General features: G+C 43.2%; 1 long non-coding RNA gene across 1 annotated transcript; it reads left to right on the top strand.

The window, feature by feature from the left end:
* The first annotated feature begins 427 nt into the window (after positions 1–427).
* On the top strand, positions 428–7,444 carry LOC118351975 (uncharacterized). The gene is made up of 3 exons (XR_004808315.2): positions 428–578; positions 1,248–1,448; positions 7,298–7,444. It is a non-coding gene; the product is annotated as an uncharacterized LOC118351975 (long non-coding RNA).
* Positions 7,445–7,777: the final 333 nt, after the last annotated feature.

Raw genomic sequence — 7,777 nt, forward strand, 5'->3', positions numbered from 1 at the left:
GAAATCCTAGTAAAAGACATAAAAATATGATGCACTTTTTTACTTTCTAAGACATAATTTAGTGATAAAGAGAATTCATTCACTCATGTTACTAATCATTTATGGGGTACCTGGCATCTGTGTCAGATGCTAGAGATATAAAAACAATAAATAAAGATGTAGTCTCTGCCCCCAAAAGGATTTCATGGACCATTGGGGAAAATAAACACATCAACAAATAGTAATCGCATCATATGACATGTGCCTCTGATACGTAAGTAAACAATAATAACAGGAGATAGCATCTGTCAAATAGTTTATGAGAAACACAACTAGTCTTTGAGCATGGTTTAGGAAAGAAAAGAATGATCCCATCTTGAGGTCTTCAGGAAGCAGAAGTATTGGAGCTGGTTCTTAATGATTTGAAGCCTTTTAATTGGCAGGGGTAGGTGAGGATTGTACTCAAGAGCAAGGCAAGGCCACAAGCAAACCAGAGCATGGAGATGGGAAAGAGAGGCTAGAAACAGGGCAATGCAAGTTCCTGCAGAGATTGGAGCTGAGCGTTCCTTCCTGGCAGTTGGAAAAATATGGCTTGCAAGGTAAGTTCGGGGGAGGTGTGTGACTCAAAGGTCTGGGTTTTATTCTTTGCACAGTAGGAGGCCACTACAGGTTGCAATGAGGGGAGTGACATCATCAAAGCACGGTTTTGGTAGGTTGGATGCTATCCTCAAGCAGGAGGGATTAAAAGAAGAGAAACGCAAAGGAACTACAATTTATGTAACACCTGCTATATACCACCTCTGTGAACATACAGCACTTCAATTCTCAGGACTATACGCACAAGGAGGCACTTTTATTTCCCTTTTAAATCTGTGGAAACAGGATCAAATAGTTCATGAAACGTAACCAAAATTACAAATCTCACATGGGAAAGAGTCTGACAGTCTGACTTCCGAACACGGAACATGGTTTGACCTCCTTCCTCCATGCCATGATGAGCAATTGACATCACAGAGCTCACAATAATTACTCTGTTTATGTTGAATGTGTCAAGATACTAACGTTATAAAAATTCATTGTTTGTTCAGAGTGTAATCTGCACTCAGCCTTCTCAATTTGGAGAGAGTTTGATAGACTTGGAGAAGGGTCTAAACCTTCCTTTAACCCTAAAATGCTCTATTAGACCCTGAACCGGAACAACTGGAACAAAGACTCTCACACCAAATATTCCATGGGTAAGCTTTAATGTTTTATTTCTTTCTATCCAGATAGAGTGTCAAGCCCTTCAGGGAAGGAAGAAAGAGGGCAAGTTGTGATGGGGGTAATGAAAATTTTCCTTTTCCAACTTGCTCAGAACATTTTAGCCACCCACTTTACCCAGACCTCCATGCTGGCGGGACTCAGAGGACAAACGAGCATTTTTTTGGAGTTGTCTAGCATAGCGGGCCTTCTCTTTGGCTTACCTGCAGGTATGTACTCTGTGGGTGTGTGTTCACTGTTATACTGATGGAGTTGTTAGAATTAACCAAAAGATTTCTCATCTCACCCTCTTGGATTTTGTTTCTCTAGTGCCAGGCAAGCTTTCCTAACTTTTTTTTGTAAGTAGAAAAATAGTCTGGAGACATGAATATTCATTTAAATGATTTAGAAATACTTTCAAATGGCTTCAGAGGAAAAACAGCAGAAAGACAAAGTGTTAAAAAGCTAGCTCAAAAGCCTTGTGAGTGGATTTTAGAGAGAGAACTTTGATTTGAGTTCTTATAAATTTCACCTAGGAAGGAGAGAAGAAAAGCTTTAGAAGGTATTCAGACCAGTAAATGGTGGCACTGGTCAAAAATCCTGGAGCCATGCCACGATTTCCTTCTTGGACACAACCCCTCAATTCACCCTTTCAGAGGCCCCTGCTCTACCAGGGACTGACCAGAGTCAGCAGTGTCCTTAGGAGGTTTTCGGTGTCATTAGGTTTCATCTTCATGCAAAAGAAAAAGCCACAGCAACAAGGTGCATGAGGTGGCATCAAAGGCTTCCTTTTTGTAGCTGCTTCAGTGTGTCTGGGCTTGGCAGCATCTAGCTTTGGTGTAGAAGAACAATCAGCTGAGATCACTGCATGAAATATTGCTGATGGTGATTAAGACTCAGTGTGGATGACAGCTGGTGGCTCTTCGTTTCTACAGTAGGAGACAGCCGTGTGACCAAACCCTGAAATAGCTGTAGGGGGAATGGTTGGTGCGGAGCTTGGCATCTTCAGGCAGCACCCAGGATGTTGAGTTTGGTTTTGAATGCCACACTGTGGGAGTGATGGGAACAAATTTGAGAACATTCAGGAGGGAGTAATGAAGACCAGGAAGTATCTGGAAAACTAGGAGCACTGGGGATGCTTCATGGAGAAAAAAGGGTCTGAAGTGGCACATGACTTTGAAATTACACTGGTTGTATACTGCGCCAGGCAGACAAAGGCAAAAGGGTGCGAGAAGTGACTTTATGAAAGAAATAACTTTTCCAATAATGATAAAATGGGCTGCTGTGAGGAAGTCATGAGCTCCCTAAGATCAGAAATGTTCAAGCATATGATCTCATGACCTTCTAAATCAAGGTTCTGTGGTTTGATGGTTTCCAAGGGTCTCACAGGTCACCACAAGTACACACACAACTATCAGCTTATGGTTGATACATCTTTCCTTTCCTTGCAGTCTCTTTTCTACTCAATCTCCCAATCTATTCTGGCTTTTGTCCCCACCACCCCAAGGGGATTGCTTCTGTCAAATCACACTTAAGTCATCAGAGCCCATCATCTCTATCCCTATCTTATTTCAATTTTTAGAAGCATTTTACACAATGTCAACTGTTTTCTGGAAACAGATCCTTCTCTTGGCTTTCATGACCTCATGCTCACCTAGCAGCTTCTTCCGACCTCACGGACTTTTATCTCAGTCTCTTGCTAGTTCTTCCTCCTCTCCTCAACTCCTAAATGTTAGGATACTCCAGAGGTCCCAATTAGGATTCCTTCTCCTCTCTATATTAATTCTTTGTAGTGGTTTAAAAACATGTCAACCCATTCCTTAATTTTTTTTTCTGATGCAGAAGTGGAATCTCTGTCTTCTCCCCTTGAATCTGGGTTATAGGTTACACTGTGGGAAAGCCTAGGCCCCTAGAGATTCCAGGTGTGGAACTCTAGCCAAAAGCCCAGCTGGGGATGCAAACATTGGGCAGTAGACTCAAGCCTTCTCTGTGGTGCTCTGTCCAAATTCTTGACCTACAGAACCCAAGAGTGGAATAAAAATGGTTCCTTTATGCCCCTTAGTTTGGGGTGGCTTGTTATGCAGCAGAGTAACTAGAACACTCCCAAAGGGGCCTCATCCTGTAGCATGTCTTGAAATATGACTTATAAAAGCTCATGACTTCAAAATCCACTTTCCAGCCCTAATCTCTCAACTCCAGACTCTTTAATTATTGAAGTGTCTACTGTTCCCTCCACTTGGGTATTCGGCAAGCATTATCTCAAACTCAATATGACCAAGACAGAAAGCTTAACATTTAGCCCTTGACCCTCAAATTTACTTCTTTCTATTTCCTGAACCTCTGCATATATCAGGTTTTTCGAGCTAAAACTCCTTTAGTCTTGCTTCCTTTTTTTTTTTTTTTTTTGCCCTCAAGATGATATCCAACACGATAGCAAGTGCTGTTCATTTTTTCTCCAAAATGTCCCTGAGGTCGGTCCCTCTTCTCTCCATCTCATCTACCTCTGTCCTAATCCAAGTTATAATCTTCTCATGTACTGCAATATCTGCTTGACCATTTTCCTGTGGCCATTCCTGTCCTCTTAAAATCTACTTTTGGCACAGAAGGCTGTATTAGTTATCTATTACAGTGTTACAACCAAAACTTGGTGGCTTAAAACAACAACAGTTTCTGTAGGTTAGGAATGTGGGCACAGTGCAGCTGGATTCACTGCCAATTGGTATCAAGCTGCACTGGAAAGTGTCTGCCTCTTAGTGCCCTCATGTGGTTGTGACAAAATCCAGTTCCCAGGAGCTATTAGACTAGGGGCCCCACTCCCTCTTGGACTGTTGGCTGAAGGCATCCCTTATTTCCCTGCCACATCAGCCTTTCCATAGAGTGTTTTTACAACATGGCAGCTGGCTTTATCAAGGAGAGGGAGGAGGCAAGAGAGAGTGGGAAAACTAGCTAGTCATAGGCTTTTGAAACCTAAGCAAGGAAGTGACAGCCCGTCATTTCTCTATCCCATGTCTATTAGTTAGAAGCAGCAAGTCACTAAGTCCACACTCAAGGGAAAGGGATTTCACAGGGCATGAAAACCAGGAGGTGGGGATTGTTGGAAGCCATGTCAGAATCTGCCTACTACATTGTCCCGGAGTGATCTTTTAAAACCATAAATCACATCATGGTGCACCCCTTCTTAAAAACCTCCAGCGGTGGATATATGACATTATACAGTTGTCTAACCTCATGTACAATACCGAGAGCCGACCATAACATAAACAATGGACTTTGGATGACGATGATGTGTCAGTGTAGGTTCATCAGTTGTAACAATGCATCACTCTGCTGGGGAGGTTGATCTTGGGGGAGGACATGCATGTGTAGGGGCAGCAGGCATGTGAGAAATCTATCTTCCTCTTAGTTTTTCTGTGAACCAAAACTGCTCTTAAAAAGTAAATACATTTTAAAAACTATCCCTGATGGCTTTTATTTTAATTTTTTTAATTTATTTTTTATTGGTGTTCAATTTGCCAACATATAGAATAACACCCAGTGCTCATCCTGTCAAGTGCCCCCCTCAGTGCCCGTCACCCAGTCACCCCCACCCCCCCTGCCCTCCTCCCCTTCCACCACCCCTAGTTCGTTTCCCAGAGTTAGGAATCTCTTATGTTCTGTCTCCCTCTCTGACATTTCCTACTCATTTTTTTCTCCTTTGCCCTTTATTCCCTTTCACCATTTTTTATATTCCCCAAATGAATGAGACCAAACATTCAATGTTTGTCCTTCTCCGATTGACTTATTTCACTCAGCATAATCCCTCCAGGTCCATCCACGTCGAAGCAAATGGTGGGTTTTGTCATTTCTAATGGCTGAGGAATATTCCATTGTATACATAAACCACATCTTCTTTGTCCATTCCTGATGGTTTTTATTGCACTTTAGAATGGACCCCCAATTTCTTATTGCCTTACGGAGCCCTACATATCCAGCTGCCATCTACTTTTCTCACTTCATATTTTACTACACTTTCTCTCATCCACTTCACTCCAGCTGCCCTGTTCTTCTTTCTGTTCCCTGAATTCTCCAAATATCCTCCTTCCTTGGGCCTTTGTATAAGACGTTCTTCCCTGTGGGCCACCTTCCTCGTGGCCTGTGTCAGGATGGCTGGGTCCTCTCATGCAGATCTCAGCTTTGCTGTTACCTCCTTGGAAAGGCCTCCCTAACTACTCTCATCTATACCACGTCAACTTCTTTGTTTCTCTGCTCTGCTCTTATCATCATCTAATATTACTCTTGTTTCTGTATTTATTAATTTATTTCTTTTCTCCCTCTCCTCCTGCAGGTAGAATCTAGGTCCCGTGAGAGCAGGGACTGTTTTTGTCTTAGCTCCGTCACTGCTTTCACCACTCTCAGATCAACATCTTGGGGCCCGGTTGACCCTGGGCTGGGAGCATCACCTGGCAGCATTTGATCCTGCTGGCTGTATCCATGGGCACCACCTATTGTTCCCTCAGATGAGTGGCCCAAGTAACATCTCTGCTATATTTAGCTGTTATAGTTTTTATTTAGCTATTATATTAGCTTTTATATTTATATTTACTACCTTCGCAGGGATTCATCTTTGAATAAATTCCTTGTCTGAAGTCTAGTGACCACATGGAACTTGCTTCAACAGTTCAACTAATCAACAGACTGGATTTAATATATTGACCAGATCCAGCCTTGGTTCATTCACTTTCCACCTCCAAACTATATCCATCTCTGTTCATAGAATTACCAGAGATTTTTTTTTTAAGATTTTTATTTATTTATTCAGAGAGAGAGAGAGAGGGAGAGAAGCAGAGACACAGACAGAGGGAGAAGCAGGCGCTATGCAGGGAGCCCGATGTGGGACTCGATCCTGGGTCTCCAGGATCATACCCTGGGCTGCAGGCAGCGCTAAACCACTGTGCCACCAGGGCTGCCCCCCTACCAGAGATTTTCTAATACACAATTTCCATAACTAAGTTTATGAGAATAGCTAACAGTTACAGGATACTTATAAGGTGGCAGATACTGTGTCAAGTGCTTTCTATGTTTCAACTCATTTAATCAATTAAGATTCCCATTCTATAGATGAGGAAAATGAGGCACAGAAGGCTATGTAAATTGCCCAGGGTCACATAGGTAATAAGTGGTGACATTGGAATTTAACCTCACAGTCTGATTTTAGAGTTCTTGCTGCCACTCACAGTAGATGAACTTCTTGCTACTCATACTCATGGTAGATAATCTTTTGCAAAATCCCTCCATCACTACTTAACACAGAAAGAGGCAGGTTCCCAGACCCATGCAATTCCCACCAGGTACTTTTTTCAAAAGTATGCACAACTTGGAGTCTCTTGATTTGTTTACTATCTTCATTAACTCTCTTTCTACCATTTTAGCGACTCTGTTTCAACTACCTGGGAGAGGGAGAGAAGAAATGTCAAAATGCAAGGCCAGACATTCTCCAGAGTGCTCATTGCAGCCACCATGTTACCCAGGGTGCAGACTGCCTCTCCCTATTTCTGAGATCCTCCCTGGCCTGTAGTCATGGGAGGGCTTTCAGAAGTTTGTCTGTTTTTTTTGGCAGGAAGAGAACAGCTGTTATCTTGGTTATAACCCAAAAAACACTCCCTTGCTCTAAAGATGTTATGGCTCAGCGATACTCCCCATGTTCCATCAGCGAACATTCCTCTTGGCTGTCCCCATGCAGGCTTTACTGTGGAATAGTTTCACTCCTTGGGCATGTGGAGCTATACTGACCCCCATGGCTCCACCACCGCCTCCTTGCTCTCCTGCAAATTTCTCTCCACACACATTTGGAGGCTTAGCTAGTCATTATCCAGCAAAGAAATTTCTCCTGCCCTGATGATAATGATCAAATGGCAGGCAACAGGGACAGCACCTGTTGCCAAGTATTGAGATGGAATAAACATCGCCCAGCTTCTTCTGAGAAGGAATAGCGATGTCTTGAGAGTCAGGAAGAAGAAAAGTGGCCAAATAAAAATGGTTTATTGGAAAAATATTCGGGGTCCCTCAGGGAGGACTGTCACAACTGGTGTTATCTCCTCAGGGAGCCAGCCCGCCTGCCAGCTGTATGCAGAGGACCTGAACACGGGACCCATCTTCTTTGGTGCACACTGTCTCTGGGTAGGAAGAATGCTATTTTTTGTTTAGGCTGAACACTCACCTGAACAAATAGCAGATGTTGATGAATATTAATTTGTGCTCAAATTAATGCTTCAAAGTGTCAATTTAATTTCTGTTTTACTATTCAGCCCTTGATTGTAATGAGCTACTTCAGGATGTGGGGAGCACACACCTGGCTTGGGGGCAGGGCTGGAGGTCTCCAGGGAGTGTGGCTGGGTCTTTGAGCTTTTATCTTTCTGCAGTGGGACAATTCTAGCGGGGTCCAGGTGGCCCTCAAAAGTCACTCAGCTGCTCCCTGGCCCAGCGGAGAGCTAGCAACTCCTCAAGGAGAGACAGACAGACAGACACACACACACATCAAATGGCCATTTGACTTTCAGGGGAGGCTGGGAGCTAAGTGCAT

The sequence above is a fragment of the Canis lupus genome, chromosome 22 (assembly GCF_003254725.2).
Source record: "Canis lupus dingo isolate Sandy chromosome 22, ASM325472v2, whole genome shotgun sequence".
Classification (NCBI taxonomy): domain Eukaryota; kingdom Metazoa; phylum Chordata; class Mammalia; order Carnivora; family Canidae; genus Canis; species Canis lupus.